The sequence below is a fragment of the Lacerta agilis genome, chromosome 1 (assembly GCF_009819535.1).
Source record: "Lacerta agilis isolate rLacAgi1 chromosome 1, rLacAgi1.pri, whole genome shotgun sequence".
Classification (NCBI taxonomy): Eukaryota; Metazoa; Chordata; class Lepidosauria; order Squamata; family Lacertidae; genus Lacerta; species Lacerta agilis.
The window spans coordinates 113,512,537-113,536,743 of record NC_046312.1 but is presented as its reverse complement, the minus strand read 5'-3'; the positions used below and the strand labels follow the sequence as shown (position 1 = coordinate 113,536,743).

The 24,207-nt window shown below is 44.6% G+C and overlaps 1 protein-coding gene across 1 annotated transcript in view; it reads right to left on the bottom strand.

Annotated features, from left to right (window-relative positions):
- WIPF1 (WAS/WASL interacting protein family member 1) overlaps window positions 1–11,326 on the bottom strand; it is a 68,290-nt gene extending 56,964 nt beyond the window's left edge. The window contains exon 1 of the mRNA XM_033167831.1: window positions 11,126–11,326. The gene's annotated coding sequence lies outside the window, so the exon portion shown is untranslated. The remainder of the gene's footprint in view (window positions 1–11,125) is intronic.
- Between the last annotated feature and the right edge of the window lie 12,881 nt (window positions 11,327–24,207).

The window sequence follows — 24,207 nt, the reverse complement described above, 5'->3', positions numbered from 1 at the left end:
CGCAAGTGCTCATGTGACTCTGCCCAATAATAAGTGAGGCTTGACGCTGCCAGCATTGTACACAGGAGGAAGCCAATTGTTGAGGGACTCTTACTGCCTTTGCACCCCTCTTATGGTACAAACCTCAATCATCGAACGTACGGTAATCCGTTCTGGAAGACTATTCGACTTCCAAAACGTTTGACGACCGAAAACTGAAAGTGGAAGCCTCAATAAAAATAGGGAAACTCAAAACAGGAGCCACATAGCATGTTTGGCTTCCAAAAACGTTCGGTAGCCAAAATGTTCGAAAACAGAGCCATTTGAGAAATGAGGTTTGACTGTACTCCTAATCTGCACGATAGCACATGCTATCTCCAGTAAACAGAATCCCAAACCTAGGAATCTGCCTTTGGGACATGCTTGTTAAGAAAGGAGGGTGTTTGTGCATGGAAAGCTAGTTCAGATCCTAGTTCAAGACAACCAGGCCATTGCCCAGTTAATAAATCGCGTTGTACACTGACCAAAGAACATTTCAAATAAAAATCAACGCATTTGGAACCACAGGAGCAGCAAAAAAAGAGACAAAACAAGAACCTCAACTGCTCAAAGCATATGCCTAAATTTTAATCACAGGAGAGGAACTTGTCGGTTAGTGAGAACTTCCCATTTTAGAAGCCACGTAACTGCAGCTCAGAGTTTGCAGTTTTCTTTTCTCATGAGAGTTAAAGGGAAAGATCAGCTGAATTTAGAGATGATGGAAGCTGAAGCACTAGCCAGCTTCTTCAAAAGCTACAAGGAGGAAAAACAGAAGGTTGCTCAGATTTTCTTAGGTCTCCTGGTTCGCGAATTTGTGGGGACAGCTATGCTTTTCTTCCCACATTGACTAAGAATGGTGCAATTGAGGAGCAGAGGGGATTTCCACGGACAAATCAACTTTATCGGCAAGCCACGTTTTTTAACCAGCTGTTTTCATTCTCCGTTATGTTTAACTGACATGAGATGTTTAAACTGTTCTCTCCCCCCCCCCCTTTATACCCTGATTGAGAACAGAACAGCAACTCTGAGGTTTTAAAACTGAAGTAAATCAGAAAGAAAATTGAGGGCAAGTCTGAGCCATTTTTTAAACAACTGGAACTAAATTTAGAAAACAGTGCTCTCATTTTATGAGTAAATTTTACTTTGGAACTGCACTTTCCCCAAAATCAGCTCGGGGTGGGGATGACAGGAGATCCCCCAAAACAGCACACAGTGGGAGGAGAGGGGAGATCATTCTTTCAGGCAAGCAGAAAATGCTTGCAGTGAGGAATGATTGTAATTGCGTGGCATTGAATTCCACCCATAGTAAACTGGGTTATTTCGAATAACATCAAAGCTAGCTACGATATGTGGGCAATATTTAGACCTATTTTTTAAAAAGCAGGTTCACATGGACGGTTTCCCTTGATATACTGATAAAGGGTGAATTCAGAAGTAATGTCAAGCCATAGTTTGGTGTTACAGGAGCCTCAGAACCACACATGCCCGCCCCCTCTTTAAAACATATGGAAAGTCAGAGTTTCTTGTGTATCAGAGTGCTGCTGCACTCTGCCTGATGGTTCCTACTTTGCTCTTCCCTTGGTGCAAAATGGATAAACAGGAAGCCTTGGCTTTGTCCAAACCAGGGCTCATGCGTGGTCTGTTGCTCCCTAACAAGCCATGATCGCTGGTCAACAACAATCATGGCTTGTTAAATTGCCTGAATTGCTGGCGCTAGAAGCCAACAAGCCACAATCCCTGGTTTGGACAGAACACAAAGCCAAGTTTCTCCTTTCAGCCTCCCTGGTTTGTTTATGCTGCTTATACCAGGAGTAGGCAACCTAAGGCCCGGGGGCCAGATGTGGCCCAATCACCTTCTCAATCCAGGCTGCGGACGGTCCAGGAATCAGTGTGTTTTTACATGAGTAGAATGTGTCCTTTTGTTTAAAATGCATCTCTGGGTTATTTGTGGGGCCTGCCTGGTGTTTTTACATGAGTAGAGTGTGTGCTTTTATTTAAAATGCATCTCTGGGTTATTTGTGGGGCATAGGAATTCGTTCATTATTATTTTTTTCAAAATATAGTCCGGCCCACCACACGGTCTGAGGGACGGTGGACTGGCCCACGGCTGAAAAAGGTTGCTGACCCCTGGCTTACACCAAGGAGGGAGCAATTGGAAAGTGAGCACTGATATGCTGCTGCTCCTTCTTGTCAACCACAATGAGCCAGAAAATATGGCTGATTGGTGTGTGAGAACGCAGTCACTATAACCATGACCTGGCGATAAGGTTTTACCATTTTGAGGGCAAATGCAAACCGTGGTTGCCAGTTCAGATGCAACAGAAACCAACAGAAGGGATGGATTTAGAGCCAATGAGAGGAGAAGGGATGGATTTAGAGCCAATGAGAGAAGCCTTAGACTCCTGCATGCAACACAAAATCATGGTTTCCCATTACATCTTAACTGAGCTTTGGGATACTGGAAAAGCACAATACAGTACTCCTAGTAGGAGAATTATGGGAGTTGAAGTCCCAAAAACCATGGGGAACACCATGATGGCTACCCTTGTTATAGGCAGTACTAGGTCAATAACAACTGGGGAGTCTCTCGATCAACCTCATGGGTGTTTTAAACCAGGAAACATGAACAAATCCAACCAACAGCCTTCAAAGTGTGTGTTGCATCTTTTTATTTCCAAGATGTAGCCTGGATTAGTGCCCTTGTGCAATTCCGTATAATTGTTGTGGCCTTAAGAGGAATATATGGGGTAAGCTGCTCCCCCCCTTTTTTGCAATACACATGTAGTCTGGCATGGTATCCAGGCTCATCTTCCATGCCAAGTTAACCAGACAATTGGGCCTTATGCAATGCACACAGCTGTCAGCGAGCATCATTCGCGCATAAAACCCTCCCTACAGTCTATCACTACAGTGTGTTTTCTGATGCTTGCAGCAGTTGTGGCTTTCATTGTTCCATCCGATCTCTAGGATTTAAAGGATTGTGCTTCTTCCTGCTCACAACAACTGTTTCACGCTGTTCTCTTAGGCCTGCTTATCTTAATAGTGTCCATAGGGTAGTGTGTGTGTGTGTGTGTGTGTGTGTGTGTGTTAACCTGTCTTAACTGTATTATATTTTTGTAAGCCACCCTGAAAACTTGGTTGAAGGGGCAGGGTAAAAATATACAAAATAAATTACAACAACTTCTGTTCGCTTTCTGGTTTTAACTCTTCATATCAGCTTGTATAAAAATAAAAGTAACCTTCAACATAGTAGGATAAGGATAAAATGATGTCAGGTTTAAGAACCTTGGGTCCTTCTTATGAAAAACAAGTAGATTCTACAGCTGCTAGAAATTAGCAGATGATTTTGCCTGAGTGCCAAGTTAGTTGTCTAATAAATCCTTTTATAAAAAAATGGAACTGCATTTCAGAATCCAAAAAAAAGCAATTAAATTTAAAACAGGGCAACTCTAAACTGCACCACAAGGTCAGTTTTCTGCTATCCTAGCACTGTTTTTCCTTCATGGAAGATATTCACAACATTTCCTGGAATGGTATGGACCATGCTAGTCCTGCTCAGAGTAGAGCTACTGAAGTTAACACACATGACTAACTTAGGTTCATTAATTTCAGTGGGTATACTCGGAGTAGGACTTTCTTAGCTGAATACAACCCTGAATCTGGAATTTGAACCCCAGGGCCGGTCCTACCCTTATGCCGTGAGGCAACAGAAAGATCTCAGGTAGAAGATGGGAGTTCCCTTATATCGAAATCAAATTCACCTTCTAGAATTGGGAAAGACTTGCTACAGAAACCGCCAAATACAACACACACACATTAAAACAGGCAGTATTATCCAATGTAAGAGATACAACCTGATTACAATGTCCATCTCTATATCGGCATAGACAACATGATGTTCTCCAAAGGCCAGTTCCAAAGGTTCCTTCAAAGGTGAAATCCAGTAGTGTGAAATGCTCTTATGCTCTTCCTGCAGCCCCCTCCCAAATCTGGGATACACTCAGAGCAAATTTGGGGAGGCACAGGGGACTGCAGGGGGAGGGGGAGGGAAGATCTGCTTGCACAACACTGGACGTCACCCTTAGTCTCCACTTCTTACCCAACATAGAGGAAGCCATTTTTTCCCCTCACTTCAATTAAAGCATTTTCTATAGACCCCCAGAAGGGTGACCATACCCGAAGCAGAGTCATCATGATTCTTAACACACACACACCCCACCACCCAAGCAAGAGCCAACACACTTTAAAAACGTCTTACCAGACACCAGCTCCTTCCTTCATCAATGCCCCCTTATGGTGACATCGAAGGTGATTGCTTCACTCCATTGCAAGGCAGAGCAGGAATCCAGAGAGGTCCCATGAAGCCGGTGAGAAGCAATTTCTGAAAAACTTCTGTGTGGTTTCCTCTAAGGGAACTATAGCTCATTAGCTTCCTTATAAGCATTAAAAGTTCCTTACTAAGGCAGCTTCCTGTTTGCTTTTAATGCATCTCTGCAGCGGCTAAAGTTCTAAAACTTTTACAGAGGTTTCCATTATTTCATTATCCAACCCATAGCACAAGGCTGCTGTGATCCAAACACTTATTTCATTGTTTAATTTCCTGGAAGAAGCACCCTGACATAAAGCTGTTAGCACTATTCTCTGAGTTCCATTCAGAAATGAAACAATATCTTGTTGATTCCTTGCTGCACAGTCGGTAAACCCCTTGTGCCACATCCAGCACAATGCATACCAATGTCGCAGCCATACATAAGAGGCTGACTTCATGAGCGCCAGCTTCAGAAACACAGCCTGCTATCCGTGCCAATAACTCCAAGGGCCTGGGCAGATGTCATGCTAACCATCTTTTAAGTGGCGATAAAGAGACCAGAAGCAGGCTGCATGCTCGCCATCAACCTGAACCACGGTGGAGAATTACATCGGTTATCTGCGTTAATGCCAACATATCTAATGCGAACCAGGATTCCCTATGAAGGAACAGAGAAGAAGTAGCTTCAAGAACTAGCTTGCCTCAATTCAGACAGTCACTACTTTTGGGTGGGATTCAGTCACATACTGGCAAATTTCAGGTTGCACACTTAAAGCTGCTTTGGAACTCATTGTGCAACAAACCCACTTTCCCTCACCACTTTTTGCCGTAAGGAAAGTGATGGGGAATTGCACTGGGAAGAGTAGGATAACCTTTGTGTGTAGGATAACCTTTGTAGGAACCACTGGAACCAGCCATGATTATTATTCATGTAGATCAAGGTACCCAATGTGGTACCCTCAGCAAACCTATGCCAACATACCTATCTAACTTCCCCGCAAACAAATTGCTCAGTAAATAGCCAATGCTGCAAATATTCTATGAACAAATCAGGATGAATGCTCAATCCACAGGTTGCCTGGAAGCAGATTTGGTTTCAAGTCCTATGTAAGAGGGACTCCTGGTTAGCATAAAGTGAGATTAACATATTTGCTAATGCAATGCTTAAGGCTGGCAGAAGGGATGTTAATGGGAATTCCATATATGACTGAATTCCATCTATCCTCCCAAGTTCTATTAGGAGTTCTACCCAGACTTTAATGCTTTAACTGTTGTCTTTTCATGTTCATAGTTTGTGGGACACCACGGAGGGCACAAATCATCACTTGACCATTGTACCCGATTGATAATGACAGCACATACATTCCCTAAATAAGAACAACGAACAACCGCAACATTTATTTAAGCCCCCAGTTAAATTGCTGGGTCTCCAAGCAACCTACGGGAAAACAGTTCAGTGCAACATTGCAAGACTCTTCTGTCCTTGCAAGAAAAGAAAAGAAAAACCACAAGATCTTATTGCGCCATTTCTGTGCAACAGTTATGTGCTACAGAAAAACCTTTAGCAATCCTCGCAGGGATTTAAGTCTTCATATTTTACTCAGCACTCCAGCAAAAACCATTCCAATATTCATGGAGAAGACTTACGAAAGGAGAAATTAAACAGAGAAGAAATAAGCCTGAGAAAGTAAATATTTCCATTTAAAATGCTTATTTCTGCATGCATGGCTAAGTCCCATTAGTTTCAGCTGGAGAGGTGACACACTCTGCCATCAGTGTCAACAGGACTTTGGGCGGATCTGACACCTAGCATCTCATTATGTCACGTGACAAATTTAAATCATGAGCAAGTTGTAGTTATCTCACAGTTATAAACAATTAGGCAGAAGAATTTTATTGTGCCCTAAAGAGCTAGTCAGTGCTGTCATTAAGCTCTTAATTGGAAATACCCAATTTACTCCCTACTTCCTTGAAAATGAAAATGAAAACCAGATAAGCATTATCAAGAAACTAGAAAAGAGAATATGAAGATAATTAAAAGTGAAATCACTCCTCCCTGCCCTGGAGCACCTTGTCACAAACACCGTTGTTGTTTTTGTGTGTATGCTGTGCCTGATATATATTTGCAGTTTTCACTTTGCAAACATAGGCTGATTATCCAGGTTTAGACATACTCGGAGTAAGCCCACTGATTTCAAGAGGCCTACTCAAAGTATGAGTAAAATTGGGTATTGCTAACAAATGGCTCCCCTCCCCCAATACTTTCATGTTCTTTAATCATTGGTTCCTTTTGGCAAATGCCCGGGGATGGGGAATGATAACTGATTCCACAGAAGTTTTATCACCATCTCAAAACCAGTGAGATTCAATCGAACAATAAGAAATGACTAGCAAAACGACTGCTGTTGCTTACAATTCCCCAGAGATAGCATTTCTCACAGCTGCTGCAACAGAAGAACCAGCAGAAGACTAGCAGGGGAGTGGGGTAGAAAGAGCAACATATGGATTTGTAAAATAAGTTAGGGTTGCCATACATCCAGAATTTCCCAGACATAGCCGGGATTCAGCTGCCGGAAATTGCTAAAAACGTCCAGGAAAATCCGGACATATGGCAACACATATTGTCGGTGTCGTTTTTGGCGATGTTCCTTAAAAATAGCTCAAAAACTTTGTTTTTTAAGATTTTACAAAAAAATAATAATAATTTAACATCACTTGTGTCCAGATTTTCAGTTTTTGAAACATGGCAACCCTAAATAAGTGAATGCGTTCAGGGAATGCACAGCACACATCTGCACAGTGTTTTGCTTCCAATGCAATTGAGGCTTCTTATTTAACCTTTGGGAGAGGCACCTATAGATATGCACGCTGTAAAATGTCCCTCCTTAGGTGGGTCAAAGCAACAATTAATCCTTTAACTAAGATCCTGCCATGCTTTATATTATCTGCTGCAACTCTTTTGACTGTAGAATTCACATTTTGCATGAAGGTAACTGCCAAACAGGCAGGTAAGTTGACCAGCAACGAGGAACAGTACTTGCAGTCCCTGCCATCAGATATATTTAATCTTAGGATAGGTTGTTCAGAGTGGCAAACAAACTGTACAACTTTAAATGCAAGAGTTAAAATGACATCAGAGGTCATATTGTCCACGCTGCTGCTGATACAGGAAACTCACTACTATTGCATCATTATTAGATACATAGCTGTCAACTTTTCCCTTTTCTTGCGAGGAATCCTATTCGGAATAAGAGAATTTCCCTTTTAAAAAATGTAAAAGTTGACAGCTATGATTAGATATGAGCTTGTTTGTTTTTAACGGAACTTTTTTAGTATAATAAAATGTTTTCAACATATATTCTCAAAGCAGAATTCTCAGCAGTCCCATCCAACATGGCCAAAGCTCAGGGATGTTGGGAATTGTAAATTCAGCCAGAGACACAGGTTCCACAGATCTGTTTAGGAAGAGTAACAAAAGAGAATTCTGTGCTATTTCCTTGCAGCTGAAAAGCAACCCCTCCTTTAGATAAAAGAAATGGGTAACAAACAATACGCTCCTATAAACATGAGTTTGCGAATCATGCAAAAATCAAGTAATTTACCCCTCAGCAACTCAATAAAGATTTAACTTGGGGTCCTGACTTTTTTATTTAAAAAAATCCTCATCCCTGGGTCCCCCTCAGTCAGCTCCGGCCCAAGACATTTCGCCGCTTGAGGCAAAACAAAAAATGGTGCCACTCACTGCCTTTCCCTCAGCTACCTGAGGTGATTGGAGAAGGCCTAGGAAAGATCCAAGGCAGTGAGGGAGAAAAAAGGAGGCCAGGGAGGAGCAGGAGGCAGCAAGTTCCTTGACGGCCTGGATCTGCTGCCCCTTCCAGTTGTACTCAGCCTGCTGCATGAGGTGACTGCCTCACCAAGGTTAATGGCCGGGCCGGGCCAGGCCTACCCTCAGTCCCTATACCTCTGCTCTGTCCTTTCAATATTTATTCATACCACCTCTTTTTTTACATGGAGAATTAGACCAGATGTAACCTCCAGATGTTGGACAACAAATCCCATCATCCTTAACCTTCAGCCATGCTAGCTGTGGCTAATGGGAGTTGGAGGACAACATCGTCTTGAGGGCGTCATGTTAGCTGCCCTCCCAGGTTATGGCCAACCATAGCCGTACACGCTTAGCGCTGAAGTGAAGTAAATTTACAATTCTGAACAGTCTTACAGTTTGCCATCCAAAGGGGTTGGGGAATGCAGGTTACTTCAGAATATGGCCAATTCAGGCCCTGTTGCTGCGCCTGAGGAGATTCCTGCTCATTCTGCTGAGTGAGGCCCAAAGGTCTGCCCTGACAATCACTTCTCCAAACAGTCACTAAAACCAGCAGCCGCAAAAAGGAAGAGGGTAGAATCCAGACGGCAACAGGGAAACAGAGCACGGGTAAGTTGGAACACGACTTGCGAATAACCGAGCATCTCTTCCCGATTAATTACATCATATTTCTCTCTCCCTTTTGCCCTATTTATTCTTCTCAAACTCTTGTCATTTCAATCTGACTCATTTCCACCGTACAGAGAACACAATTCTTCAGCGTCCCTGTGCTACACCATTACAGTTTTAGACCTAATGCTCCTTGTCTTGAGAGAGAGAGAGTTCGGATTTGATATCCTGCCTTTCACTCCCCTTAAGGAGTCTCAAAGCGGCTAACCATCTCCTTTCCCTTCCTCTCCCACAACAAACACTCTGTGAGGTGAGTGGGGCTGAGAGACTTCAAAGAAGTGTGACTAGCCCAAGGTCACCCAGCAGCTGCATGTGGAGGAGCGGAGACGCAAACCCGGTTCACCAGATTATGAGTCCAACGCTCTTAACCATTACACCACGCTAGCTCTCTTGAGAGCTAATGGTAAACCTTTGCACACTATTCCAGAAGCAGGACTCTGCTCATCTCTTGAGCATTTGTTTTCAAAAGCGGGTAGAGTGGGGACAGCAAAAGAGACTGGAGATCTTGTCACATAAATCACACAAAATACAGAATTTGTACGCATGCCAGGGAAGAGGAGGGAAATGTTGAACTTTACATTTATACATAAAGGAAATTGAAAGCCGTTTAATAGCCATTTGGCTCTGATGCTGTTGCTAACATTAGCTCATGATAGGCACAGGAAGGAGGTAATAGCCGGCATCACATACTTGAGCAGAGCACTGTGGGAATTTTATAAGCGCCTCTTCTCTTCCGCCTTTCTTTTTTTAAAAAAAAACCCACCAAAATTGAAGCGATTCAAATGACTTGTACTAAACAGAGAAAATCTGAGGCACTTCCAAGCAAATCAAGCATGAGGAAGTTGAAACCGAGACAGTGATGCTCTTTTATAGCAAGCTGGCAAAGTTGCTTGCAGAAGCCATTTCCAAGTGGTTTGCAGCTCGCTCTAAGGCGCAGCTGAGGAGATATGGAAGTTTGATTTGATTCACGCCTGCTTAGAATCATAGAATTGTAGACTTGCAAGGGACCCCAAGGGTCATCTAATCCAGCCCCCCTGAAAGGCAGATATCCTGCCCACAGCCATCCCTGGAAGTTCTAGCTGGGGGGGGGGGTGGCATTCTCTCTCACACACACACATTAAAACATCACTTGATATGACACTTATCAACCGCGAATGCAGAAATCAACTGTAGCTAAAGCATTATCAAAACCCTTTTCCAAACCAGAGCCAGGGGGTGGAGGGGCTAGCCAGGTTTATTTGCCCCAAGTGAAGTCTCCAGAGGGGTGCCATTGAGGCTCGCATCATATGCAAATGTGCATGGGGTGTGTGTGTGTGCCAAACTGGGTCTTTGCCCCAGGGGAAATAAAGCCTAGTTTCATCCCTGTCCAGACACCCACAGCTGCGGTAGGTGAAAAGAGAAAAAGGGACTCTCAAGCAGACACACAAGGCAGGGATGTCAATGGAACATCAGCATGAGCCTCTGAATCCTTCACGGTCGTGGGTTCAAGTCCCACTTTGGGCAAGATTCCAGCACTGCAGGGGGTTGCACTAGATCAGCGATGTCCAAACTTGGCCCTCCAGCTGTTTTGGGACTACAATTCCCATCATCCCTGACCACTGGTCTTGTTAGCTAGGGATGATGGGAGTTGTAGTCCCAAAACAGCTGGAGAGCCAAGTTGGCCATCACTGGACTAGATGAACCTCGTGGGTCCCTTCCGATTCTATGGCTAGAAAGGATTTGATCCCATTCCTTTAAAGGGGGGGGCAAGGGTTAACGCGGGTTCTGGAACTGGGTCTGCTTTATGAGCCACATCTGCTTACCAACGCCCCTCCTCCGCTCCCGGCGCCCGGGGGACGTTTCTAACTTAGGCAGGGGCTGCGGAGGGAGCGGCGGCCTCTCGGTCGCCCCGACGGAGACTTTCGCCCCTCTTTTACATCCCGCTTGCAAAAAAGCAAACAAACCACAAACCCTGCTCTGCTAAGCGGCGGCTCCTTGGGCCAGATGAGCTCTGCAGCAACCCCGGCTCGCCTGGAGCAACAGGGGCGAGGACCGGGAGGTCGGCCCGTGATCAGCAGCAGAAATTTGGGGAGGGGGGTGGCAGAGGGAGAACCCCAGACTGGAGGCACCTCTCCCTTTCTCCTGGTTTAGCTTTTGTTCTTGGGGTGGGAAGATAGGAGGAGCCGCCTCCCCAGCAAAAGTAACTGACCGATGCTCACATCCACACAAGTCAACACCCCCTCCCCAAAAAAACCCAATCATAATCATCACCGTTATTGTTAATTGTTTTGTTTTTTTAAAAAAAGAAAAGTGTGAAGGATACCAACCTAAACTTCTACTCGCGCTCTCCTCTCCCCGGAGCCATTCAGATGTTGCCAATTGCCCAGAGCCCCTCCGAGAGAGAGGGGGCGGCGGAAAAAAGCCCCTCCCCTGATCCAGATGTTTATGGAAAAGCAGCGGCGCGAGCGGAGGGGGAGGCAAAGAGGAGGAGGAAGAGGAAGAAGGCGGCGGCGAGACAGATCCAGAGAGCAGCCCAGAAGCCGCTCCCCCCTCCGAGATCCGTCCTCCTCCTCCTCCCCCCCCCCCGGTAAAGCAGATCTGGGGTCAACCCAGGAAAAGAGAAACTGGGGCGGGGCAAGAGGGGGGGGAGGATCTGCTCTTCCCCCTTTGCGGAGATCTGTTCAGATCCTGTGAAACGGCGAACTCTTACATCCGCGGGTGGTGGCTGCCTGCCTGGGTGGGTGGCTCGCTGTTGCGCAGGCGGGACCTTTCAGCCTGGGGTGTGGGGGGGGGCAAGCTATTTTTAGAGCCCTCCAGCAGGATCTCGTGTGTTGTTGTTTTTTTGTACGCAAAGCAGGAGGAGGAAAAAAGAAGGGGTCCTTCTGGGCTTGTCCTGTATTAGAGACCCCCCATGCACCCCCTAGACACACACACCGCCTCTTCTCAATTGCATTTTGGATTGTTTACTTTTACGCATGGGTTCAACTCCCTGCAATGGTTCCCCCCCCCCCAGTGAGCATGCGCGCGACCTGCAGGCATGCCCAGTATCCACCAGAAGCGGCCCCTGCCCGAAGCTGCTGCCCTTAGCCTGCCCTTTACACGCAGCTCTGAGACAGACAGATGGATCTCTCAGTTCGGATAGTGGAGGTGCAAAGGGCAGGGCCGGCCCGAAGGACAAAAAAAGGCAGCGGCAAAATGTGTTTCTTGCTGACCTATAATGCAAAGAGAATTTATCCAACGGTAGTGGCAAACAAGTCCCGCCCGGTGCTGTTAGGCGTGACAGCCAAATATTTTTTATTTTCCGGATGTGATTTAAACGATTAATAGATGTCGCTCCTTGCGCGCTGCTGGGCAAGAGACTACTGTAGTTAAAACAAGATGAACATGGAATTACCGTAAATCTTCAGCAAACCCCCTCTGATCAAATCGGCCAAAGCATTCAGAGGCATTTAATGTCATAGAACCATTATTTTATTTATTGAATTTATATACCGCCCTATACCCTGGGGGGTCTCAGGGCAGTTCACAGAATAAAATCAAGATATTAAAAAAAAAAAATCAAAGGCTTCAGGTCTGTCTTTATCCAGGGGTGCAACGTTCTGATTTCTGGGGGGCACCAAAGTCCCTGTCCCCTCCCATCACTCTGTAGCGTCAAATAATTTTTTAAAATTTAATTTATTTATTTTATCTCTATACCGCCCTATAGCTAAACAACTTGAGTTCACCCCCCAAAAAAAGCTCAACAACTCTGGCTCCCCCCTCCCAAAAAGAGCTCAGTAAGAAGAAGAAGAAGAGTTTGGATTTGATATCCCGCTTTTCACTACCCAAAGGAGTCTCAAAACGGCTAACATTCTCCTTTCCCTTCCTCCCCCACAACAAACACTCTGTGAGGTGAGTGGGGCTGAGAGACTTCAAAGAAGTGTGACTAGCCCAAGGTCACCCAGCAGCTGCATGTGGAGGAGCGGAGACGCGAACCCGGTTCCCCAGATTACGAGTCTACCACTCTTAACCACTACACCACACTGGTTCATTTGGGGGCGGCTAATGGCAGCGCATATGCTAAAGACGGCCCTGGTAGGATTCAAATTCTTACTCCGCTATTTCATCCTAACAAAATGCACATCTGTTTGTCATTTTATATCAGATCTATCCAAATTGATAACTTCCATCGATAGCGCTGCGTACCTATTTTCCTTCGGCAGAGTCCTGGTGACTATAACAGCTGCATAGCCTGCAGGAACTTAACTGGCATGGAGATGAATGATGCAATGCTAGGAAGTGTCACCTGTGGAGTGTTGAGTTCTCCCCAACCAAACCACCTCGCAGCTGCTAAAGGCATCTCTGCCGGGGGGTGGGGAAATAAAGGGTGGCAGTGGTTTCGGACCAGCTGTTCTCAGAATCTGACAAAGGAGCTGGTCATTTCTAGGGAAAGTTTGTTCTCATTATTTCCGGTCAAGTCTTTCAGCTAGAGCCCCTCCCCCCTCCCAACATAACACACCCTTGTGGCCCACATTAGCTAATCTGGAAAAATTCTTGCCCGTAGTTGAGTGGACATGTTGCCCAGGATATGAATTTAAATATAAATAAATTCATACCCTAGGCAAAATGTCCACTCCAGGCAGCTTACAATACCTCAAACAAAGATCAGTAACAACACTATCAAACCATAAAGGAAAAATAATGTCGGTTTAAAAAAACACAGGACCCAATATGGCTAGAGCCAAACAATAACCAGAAGAATAAGCAGAAGAGCACAATCAAAACCAAGCAGAGAAAAAAATACTTTTTTAAAAATACCCACCAAAAATAACAATAAAATCCTGGCAGTTCCCTCACTGCGAGAATTGAGGTTACAAGGAACCAGGCAGAGGGCCTTCTCAGTAGTGGCGCCCGCCTTGTGGAATGCCCTCCCATCAGATGTCAAGGAATAAACAACTACCGGTATCTTACTTTTAGAAGACACCTGAAGGCAACCCTGTTTAGGGAATTTTTTAAAATGTTTGATGTTTTTAATATTCTGTTGGGAGCCGGCCAGAGTAGCTGGGGAAATCCAGCTGGATGGGCAGAGTATAAATGACGATGCTGCTGCTGCTGCTGCTGATAATAATAATGCCCCAGCCACTCGGTGCGTCTTCCAACACATATAAAAACATTTTTTTAAACCACATCAAACGTTAAAAACTTCCCTAAACAGGGCTGCTTTCAGGTGTCTTCTAAAAGTTGTGTAGTTCTTGATCTCCTTGACATCTGATGGGGAGGCATTCCATATACAACTAGTGGCATATCAATTATGGCTATGGTCTGGATTATACGCCGTCCTATAGGAAGCTGTTAGGGAGATAGTTCTGCCTTTGAACACCACACCCGCCTTGCCATCTCCTCCGACTCGTATGGTTCTCTGAATTTGCCAAGGCCTCAATTTCTATGTTTCATGTATCCATGAAGTCTATAAGCACTTACACAGTGTACATGCTGTATCCCCCCACCAGTCCTCCAGCACTAGTGTGCCCCTCCATTTGTAGACTGGAATCTGGATTTTAAAGCCATTGACTTAGAAGTACATTGTATTTCTTTCAGGGCCGTTTGACAAAGCGAAGGTGCTTTGTCCCTACGTACCCACAATATCCAACCGAAGTGCTTTGCTTTGAAGCGCTCCCACCAGTGTCCATTGACCTCCCCAGAGTTTATTGCCCTTGCCTTGCCTCCAATGGCCTCGATTACATCTATCTGGGGAAGGGAGGGAGGGAGATAACAGTGGTGCTCTGGGGACACAGATGCCACAGGCAAAGGGGCAGGCAGCAGAAAAAGAGCTCCATTAAACAGTAGGGAAGAGATGCTGTTGCCAGCATGTGCAGAGGTGTGGAAAGGTCAATTACTTATTCAAATGATGCCCGCAAGCATCCCATCTTGATTCACATAAAAAATAGCATTAATAGGCAGGCTGCACAACTTTCTGGGTGTTTCTCCCCCATCCCTCTCCTCTTCAAACTTTGTTCTGTTTTGGTTTTTGCTCTAAAGCTTCCTTCCTTCCTTCCTTCCTTCCTTCCTTCCTTCCTTCCTTCCTTCCTTCCTTCCTTCCTTCCTTCCTTCCTTCCTTCCTAGGCTTTGGAAAGAAATCCATCTTGTGCCATTGTACAAGTTCTTAGGATAGGTCTTGCTTACTGCTGCCTCAGGCTCAATGTCACAAAACAGGACATTGCATAGCAGGGAAGTTTCGGGAACATTGTGGCGCAAACATTTAGTTGCGGTGCATTGGGATCCAGGTCTAACATTCTAAGGGACTGTTGCTGCAACACTAAAGGTCAATTCATCTATTGTGCAGAAGAGACCTCATAATATACCGTCTGAAGGAGGCTCTCACCTGCAGAGCACAGTGATCTGTATAAGGGATCTGATGATCTTTTAGGTTTCCTGTTCACAAGTCGTATGTACCAGAACTGTGGGATGTGATACATAAGTAGCAGTCAAGTACAACATTCCTTGTTTGCCTAGAGTGGACATGCAAAGGGGATGTTTGTTTCAGCCAGTCGAAAACTTCCTGTTTCCTCCTGGGCTGGGTCATACTTTCTCTTGCATGTGACTAGATGTGGGCATGACCTTACCTGTGCAGGTAACAAAAGCACAAGGCACGCAGCCAGGGCCGTCTTAAGCCCAGCTGGCGCCCTGGCGCAAAGATCCCAGGGCCAGGCTGCGGACGCGGGGAGGCCGCCGGCGAGCCTCCCGCCGGTGCGGCAGCTAGGGCGCATGCGCAGTAGTGCGCGAGTGAAGCCTGTGTGCAGTGCAGCACCCTGGAGCAGCGCCAGCACCAGCGCCGCTGCTATCAGCTGGGTCCGGATTGGCCGAGCTGCCCGGAGAATGGCGGGTCTGGGGGCGAGAAATATGAATTGCTGCTCCAGGGTGACTGGGTGGGGAAGGAGTGTTGGGGCGGGGAAGGAGGAGGCAGCAGCAGTGGGTGCAAAGTGCGAAGCCGGAGGTGGAGGCGCGACAGGGGCGCATTCAGGCAGGGCGAAGGCAGCAGCGGGGCGGAGCTTGGAGGAGCTGAGGTGGAGGCGGGGGAGGGAGCCGGCCTTTGCCCTCGCGCGCGCCTCCGAAAGAAAGAGGGGCTCTTCTGAAGTTGGAAGGAGAGAGGAGGGCTCCCTCCTTCTCATACCGGAGCGCACCTGAAGTAATGGTAGTCCGAGGGAAGAGAGGACGGGTTTTCCAAGCCCATTTTCTCTCCCCGTGAGGGCGGGGCTGCCGGCGGGGCTGGAGGGCGGAGGCGCCCTCCAGGCCCTGGTGCCCTGGTGCCTTGCGCCAGTAGCCTCAATGGCTAAGACGGCCCTGCACGCAGCCCTCCTCCCTTCTTCTCCATCTTCCTTTTGTTGTGTGAACTGCAGTGACTGACATATGGGGTAGATCCACATGTATATACTTTACCTTTGTAACTAAGTCTGCCTTCAGGGATCCAACTGTGAACTGATGATGTGAGTAAATTACTTTTATCTATCTTAAATAAGATTGTGGCATGTTTATTATTTTAAGAGGGAAACAAGGGATCTTACCAGGAATCTACATTGAGAAGCTTAAACAAACTTGCAACCAGCTACCCGCTGTGTGTTTAAAGGGGAATGTTAAAACCCTGCTAAGTTATAGAACTTTCTAACGCAAGTTAGGAAGGATATTAATAAGCAATATATCCTCTCCTGCCTCCCTGTACATTCCCGCAAGAACCAGCACATTGCACTTAGCCCAGTTCTGCAATACAATATTGCACCCAGCTATTGGCTTGAATCCAGACTAACAGGTAAATTGTAACTCCCAGAGCCACTGGCAGGAAGGGAGAGATGCTTTTCTGCAAGTGGAAAGAAGCTTTGTGTGTGTAGAACTACTGCTGGTGGTATTTTTTTTGCCAGCAATAGCATTAGGTCCCCAAAGAGAACATTCCGTGGGGGTTAAGGGGGGGGGACATGTAGGATTGGATTCACTGAATCCAAAGCTCTTTCAGTCCTCCAAAAAGCCAAAGTATAAAATTTATCAACTGAGGCAGGTGCAGCTGACCTCCCCCCCCCCCATGGTTTCAATCTGGAGATTTTACCAAAGGATCCAATGTGGTACAAAAAAAGAATAAAAATGCCACCTTTTATTTCCTGTTCTGGCTGGCATGAGATGACACAGTTTGGGAAGTGACAGATAGAACCAAAGAGTTGGAAGGAACCCTGATAATCATCTAGTCCAACCCCCTGCAATGCAGGAGTATGCTGATATCCCAAACAGGGATGGAACCTGCAACCTTTGTGTTATCAGCACCATGTTCGAACCAACTGAGCTATCCAGTTATGACCTGCTTCACTCTGACTCCCCCATTTAGGGTTGCTATTCCCGTTAGGTAAGCTTGGGGCTGGATCTAGAGACACATCAAAGAAGCGTTTCACTTAAATGTGTTGCAAACTTTGTGCAGTGGTACCTTATTTCTCAAACGCCTTGGTACTCAAACAACTTGGAACCCAAACACTACAAACCCGGAAGTAAGTGTTCCAGTTTGCGAACTTTTTCGGAAGCTGAACATGCTCCGTTTTGAGCGTTACGCTTTTGTTTTGAGTGCCACACTTCCGTTTTGAGTGTTATGCTGATGATTTGAATGTTATGCTTCCGATTTGAGTGCCACATTTCCGTTTTGAGTGTTACGCCGAGGTCTGCCTGTTTTTGCTATTTATTTTGCGTTTTTGTTTTGCAGCTCTTTTTGTGTGTGACTGTGTGGAACCCAGTTCAGCTACTGATTGATTGATTGTGTGACTGCAGTACATTGGTTATTGTTTTCATTTTATGCATCAATGGTCTCATTAGACAGTAAAATTCATGTTAAATTGCTGTTTCAGGAGTTGTTTTTTTAAAAGTCTGGAATGGATTAATCCATTTTGCATTACTTTCTATGGGAAAGCGCGCCTTGGTTTTGGAATGCTTTGGCTTTGGAACGGACTTCCAGAGCGGATTAAGTTTGAGAACCAAGGTACCACTGTATGAGAAATCGGGTTGGCAAAAACGGAACTCCACAGCGCAATCTGGTGTCACCGTGTTAGAATGCATAAACAATGCATATAAAGTGTTTTTTTCTTTGCCAGTGTAGCTGAGTCCTGGGTCCCATGGACATCACTTAGACAAATTAGTCCTGAATTTAGACCCACAGATTTCAAGGAGACCTAACTGCAACGTACTTGGTGTGGATGAAAACCATAGAGTAAATTCTACTCATAGTAGATGCAATGGAATTTCTGGACCTAAGCTACTCATGTGCATTCATTCTAGAGGCCCAGGTTGTCTGAGTCTTAACAACATTGGATGCAACCATTGGGTGTTTTTATTCCGAAGTCCCACTGATTTCAATACTACTATATATTTTGGTAAATGCGCCTAGAACTGTTGCCTTAAAAGTCTATTTAAAAGAACAGCAGCTGGAGAGTGGGGTAAGAATAATTAAATTGAATAGATGGACTAGTCGTTTGACTCGAGGTACGACAGATTCATGTCTGCATACTCAGAAGCCCTGCATTATGTTGCTCAACATTTAAAGGGCAAGTGAGCCAAATATGGGGCAACTGAAGAGTTCTGCTTTTGATTTTAATGGTTTTGGATAGTCTGATGCATACACAGAGATATATAAAGACCACCCCAGTAAAATTCGGAACCATGTTTTGATGTGGTAAAAGAGTAACTGCTGAAAAATGCAACTTTTGCAAGCCACCAGCAAGGTAAACAAACCCTATTGGTGATGAAATTCATCATTACGCAAGATTGCTTTGCTGTGATATTCCACCATGAAAGATGTGGTGTTGATGTTGCTTTTCACAATGAGGCACAGGCCCTGGATGGATTTCTAGCACTGCAGAGAGCTGGGCTGATGGATGCAGTGAAAAGAAATATCCAACACTGTTATCCTAAGCCCTGTCTTTTTGCCTTTGCTTCTTCCTGCAACTTCTTCTTGCAAATGTGGAACAGGAACTGCTTAGCAGCATGAGACTCATAATGCCTCTGGGAGAGAGGAAACCACAGCAAAGAGGACAAATATACACTTAAAGTGAACAGAACAGTGGAGCAGTTTGAAAATCAGCCCTAACGAAGAGTGAGCACAACAGGAAATGTTTTAAAACTGTGGATCCAGCAGTTTGTGACTTGATGAAGCCAGAGATGCTAAGGCAGAATTGACGTTGCAAGTGTTCGATTTCTGAGCAGCAAATGCCAGGAAGCCGAGACAGAATTTGTTTTGCTGTGGTCACTTCCAGGCAGAAATTAAAATAGAATTTCTGTTTCAGTGCATTCAGTTTCTAAAAAAAAGTTGAAATGAAAATGTCCAATTAAACATTTCCGCACTGTGGGCCTAAGTTTCACTGAAGTTAGGGGACTTACAGTGGTAACTTGGTTCTCAAACTCCTTGGTACTCAAACAACTTGGATCCCAAACACTGCAAACCTGGAATAAGCGTTCCGGTTTGGCGAACTTTTTCCCCCGGAAGCCGAATGTGCTCCATTTTGAGTGGCACACTTCCGTTTTGAGTGTTACACTGAGGTCTGTCTGTTTTTGCGGCTCTTTTTTGTTCTGTTTTTGCAACTGTGTGGAACCCAGTTCAGCTACTGATTGATTGATGTGTGACTGCAGTACATTGTTTATTGTTTTCATTTTAGGATCAATGGTCTCGTTAGATAGTAAAATTCATGTTAAATTGCTGTTTTAGGGTTGTTTTTCAAAGGTCTGGAATGGATTAATCCATTTGGCATTACTTCTATGGGAAAGTGCGCCTTGGTTTTGGAACGCTTTGGTTTTGGAATGGATTTTCCGGAACGGATTAGTTTGAGAACCAAGGTACCACTGTACTTCCAAGTAAACATGTATGGGATCAGGTTTAAATCAGGGAAAGGCAACCTAAGGCCCGGGGCCCGGATGTGGCCCAATCACCTTCTTAATTCTGGCCTGCGGACAGTCCAGGAATCAGCGTGTTTTTACATGAGTAGAATGTGTCCTTTTATTTTAAATGCATCTCTGGGTTATTTGTGGGGCCTGCCTGGTTGTTTTTACATTAGTAGAATGTGGCTTTTATTTAAAATGCATTTCTGAGTTATTTGTGGGCATAGGAATTTGTCATATATTTTTTTTCTTCCAAATATAGTCCGGCCCACCACATGGTCTGAGGGACAGTGGACCGGCCCACGGCTGAAAAAGTTTGCTGACTCCTGGTTTAAATGCTTCAATCCCAATACATTTGCTTGGGAAGAAACACTTCTTTTTTACATTTTGACATGAACGAGTTTAAAACTATGTACGCGTTACCAGGTTAAAATGCAGTAGGGTCATTTTCATTTGCAGGTCACTGTACGCATCAGTAGAATTGGATGTGTTTTCTTGTCTCCTGCTGTCTGTCCAGGCTGAAGGGGGCAAGAGGCAGGGATGTTCTTATATGGCATATGTTTTCCAATTGGATCAAAGCTGGTTTGTGGGGAAATGCATTAAAGTGCAGCGTTTCTCAAGAAACTACAGCATAGATGTGGATTGCAGCTAACATTGTGTTTCCAAGCCTTCAGAAACCAGTGCTGGTAAAATTAACACGTTTAACTAGAGAAAAATCATTACTGGCATTTATTACAGATATGGACTTTTTGCGTGAAAGAGATAATAATAATAATAATAATAATAAATAATAATAATAATAATAATTTATACCGTACCCATCTGGCTGGGTTTCCCCAGCCACTCTGGGCTGCTTCCAACAAAATATTAAAATACAATAATTAATCAAATATTAAAAGTTTCCCTGAAGATGTTGTCTAAAAGTCCGATAGTTGTTTATTTATTTGACATCTGAACTGGCAATATCTGGATTTGAAGATGGAAAAATGATTGGCTTATAGAAAATAGGACAGCTGGTTGTTAATGAGTGAATACTACAATTACCGGTAGCTACAGGACAGAGAATCTGAAATCTTTCAAAATATTTTATTTGTCTTTACTTTTCTTCCTCGTTTCCCTTTTCCCTTCTCTCCTCCTCCACTCATTTTTAGGCTAGATTTCAGAAGCATTTCTTTATTTCAGTGTATTATAAAAATCTACTTTGTATTGGGTACTTATCTTTGGATAAGTATCAATAAATATAGATTTTCTTTAAATAAAACAGTGGTGTGAGTGCACTGGGTGTAGAATAAACGGCAGTGTGCACACAGCCTAAGAATAGGATGCAAATGATTTGAGATCTCTCTCAGCAAGTCTGAAACCCTATGTTCTCTTAGAAGTCCCACTGAACTCAGCAAATCTCACTTCTTAGTAAACATAACATAGGACTGAACTACACACATGCACTGGAAGAAAGCAAGCCACAATTCCCGGCCGATGCAAATTATTTGCCTCCCCTTGATTGTCAAAGATCAAGATTGCAACCCAGAAACCACAGACACTGTCCAAATCAGCTGAGACTCTCCATGTTGTCAGGATCTGTGGATGGTAGCCAGTCACAGACTGGTGTCCCATATGATAATAATGAACTCATTATCTGAGCGTGGATCCTTATTTAGCAAAAATGAACCATCCAACACAAGAGGGAAGTATCATCAGACTCAAGGGGAATCCCAAAGTTTACAGAAGTAGATTTTTTTAAAGGGGGAAAAAAAAACCCTAAGGCAGTGAGGGTTGATGAATAAGGGTGAAGGGGGTTTTCTCCCACCAACCTTAGTCAGTTGTTAGCCAGCCCCCATCTGCCTGCCTTCTCACTTACACCAGAGATGGCGCTATCTTTCAGATTCCTCCGCCTTAATCTGTGACATGTAGAACTCAGCAGGGAGGAAGGGGATGGGGACAACTAGAATTAGTTGGCTCCGGCTTTCTGCTATGGCGCCACCTACTGTTACTTTCCCTGCTTTCCACCCTACTCCTAATGGGCGTCAGCCACCAGTGCTCTAAGAGGGAGAGGATCCAGCAAACCCCGCAGTGAGGACTTTTCAGTGGCCAGGGAATGGTGATTGTTGGAGTGAGCAGGGGTGAGTGGAATAGGATGAGGGAAGGCTGAAACTGAGTGCTCTGAAAGAAGGGGTGTCTGCCTGGCTCCCTGAACAGGAACACTGTACATTGCAGTGCCTTGTTGAAGGTCCCACTTGTGCAAATAAATTTCTCAGGCACTTCATACCTTTCCTTGAAGCATCAGATATCTCTGGGCATTGATGAAGCTGGAAATTTCTTTTGTACTGAGAGCTTCCTTGAGCAAAGCACACACAAAACAGAAACCATTTTTATGCCAGTTTTTTCTTCTTCTTCTGGTAGGAATGTGAGTATAGTTGGGGGAAGATGCTATTTGAAAAATGCGGCTCTGCTTCTCTGCCACGACTTTTTAAGGACATGTGTCAGTGGCTCTTTGCAACAGCTACAGGGAGCATCTGTGTTCCAAAATGGGCAATAAAGTTTTGACAAAGGGGAATTATTATTTTAAAGGCCTTGATGTTGATGTAGGAAAGGCGGAACAGCAGTGAGAACAAATAAATACATATCTGAATCTATTTATTTATTCTATCCTGTAGCATGGCAGAACTGTGTTCACAGGCTGAATATGTATCTTATTATCTTCCATGGTAACTTAAACCATAAAATAGAGGAGGCGAGGAATATATAGACTGAAGGCATGAACCAAATTTTCCTTCCCCATGAAGAGGAAGAAGTCATTTTGGTTCTGACAAGTTTTCCCAGCTGGATAAATGGGTCTTTAACACAAGTGTCCACTTGCTAGGGTTTTAGTCTTGTTTAAAATGCAGGGGCGAAACTACCGTAGGCTTTATTTCACACGGGTCAAAGTCCCATGTTTGGCTGGCACACAAACACACACAAACACACACACACACACACACACACACCCATTTGTGTACACACACAGAGTCCAGGAGTATCAATGGCGCTCCTCTGGAAGCTTCACCCGGGGCAAAAAAACACAACATGACTAGCCCCCCCCCCAATAGCTATGGCACTATAAAATGAATATTATGGTGGGGGCGGGGTTGTGTGTCAGGTCAGCTAGGCTAAAAGATAGCGGCTAGCCTGAGGTCACCCAGCTGGGATTTGAACCCTGGTCTTCCAGGTTCTAGGCCCAAACTCTAACCACTATGCCACACTGGCTCTTTGTGATCACCAAGGTGATGCATTGTCTATGAAGGCAGCAGAAGCGTGTGCTACAGTGGTACCTCTGGTTACGTACTTAATTCGTTCCGGAGGTCCGTTCTTAACTTGAAACTGTTCTTAACCTGAAGCACCACTTTAGCTAATGGGACCTCCTGCTGCCGCTGCACCGCCAGAGCACGATTTCTGTTCTTATCCTAAAGCAAAGTTCTTAACCTGAAGTGTTATTTCTGGGTTAGTGGAGTATGTAACCTGAAGCGTCTGTAACCTGAAACGTATGTAACACGAGGTACCACTGTATAGCTAAACAGCTTTCTTTCTTTGTAAATTAGTTCAAAACCTTGTTCTGGAATAGAAATCGGCTAACTTCCCACCATGCCACTGACTTTACTGCTCCTATTGTAACCGTGTCCATTATATAAAGTCTGTGTTAAAAGCCAGGATGACACCTACACCTGCAGAAATACTGTATTTCCACCACAGGAGGGAGCCTGTGACTCACAATTCGACTGCAACCGGCATTTGCTTGAAGCCGGGGAGGGGGTAAACATTTTTTTTTTTGGATGGGTAAAAATTAAATCTGAAACATTTAAATTCTTATTTTATACAGTGCCCTAAACTGGGTGCTTGCATGCTCCCGACACACATTCTCCAAAATTCTAGTGAGAACAACCACTAGTCAGATGGGCAAGTCCCATAGAATTCAATGGTGCTTACTTCTGATTAGACCCATGTAGGATTGCACAGGGTATAACAGTTTTGCCCGTGTGGCTTTAGGGCATGCGTGCGAAATTGCTACATTTAGAATTGCAGTCAATTGGCCTGCTTATCTCATATCCGAGCATGTGTACAGGAGATATCTAAGTACTCCTTTGCCTACTAGCTTTATCCCTGACTGTGAGAATAATGCTAAGAGGATCAAGCGAATTGTGAGTATTGCTGGCAACTGAAAAAATAAATCCCAAAGCAGAACTGAGATTGGGGTGGTGGTTCTGAAAAGAAAAGAAAAGAAAAGAAGAAAAGAAAAGAAAAGAAAAGAAAAGAAAAGAAAAGAAAAGTATATTACAGAAGCACATTTAATAAAAAGTAAGTGCTCAGAAGGAGCTTCTGAATATTTCTGAGTAAACATGGTTTTGATAGGCCTGTAAGCAAGAATCACAGATGAGGAAAGAGAGTAGAAAACAGCTTGGTAGACTTCAGTCAGTGACTATTTTCTCTTCATGTCATATATTCCACATTTTGTGTTTTATGGGCTTATAGCCGCAATAAATTTGAATTTGAATTTGAATTT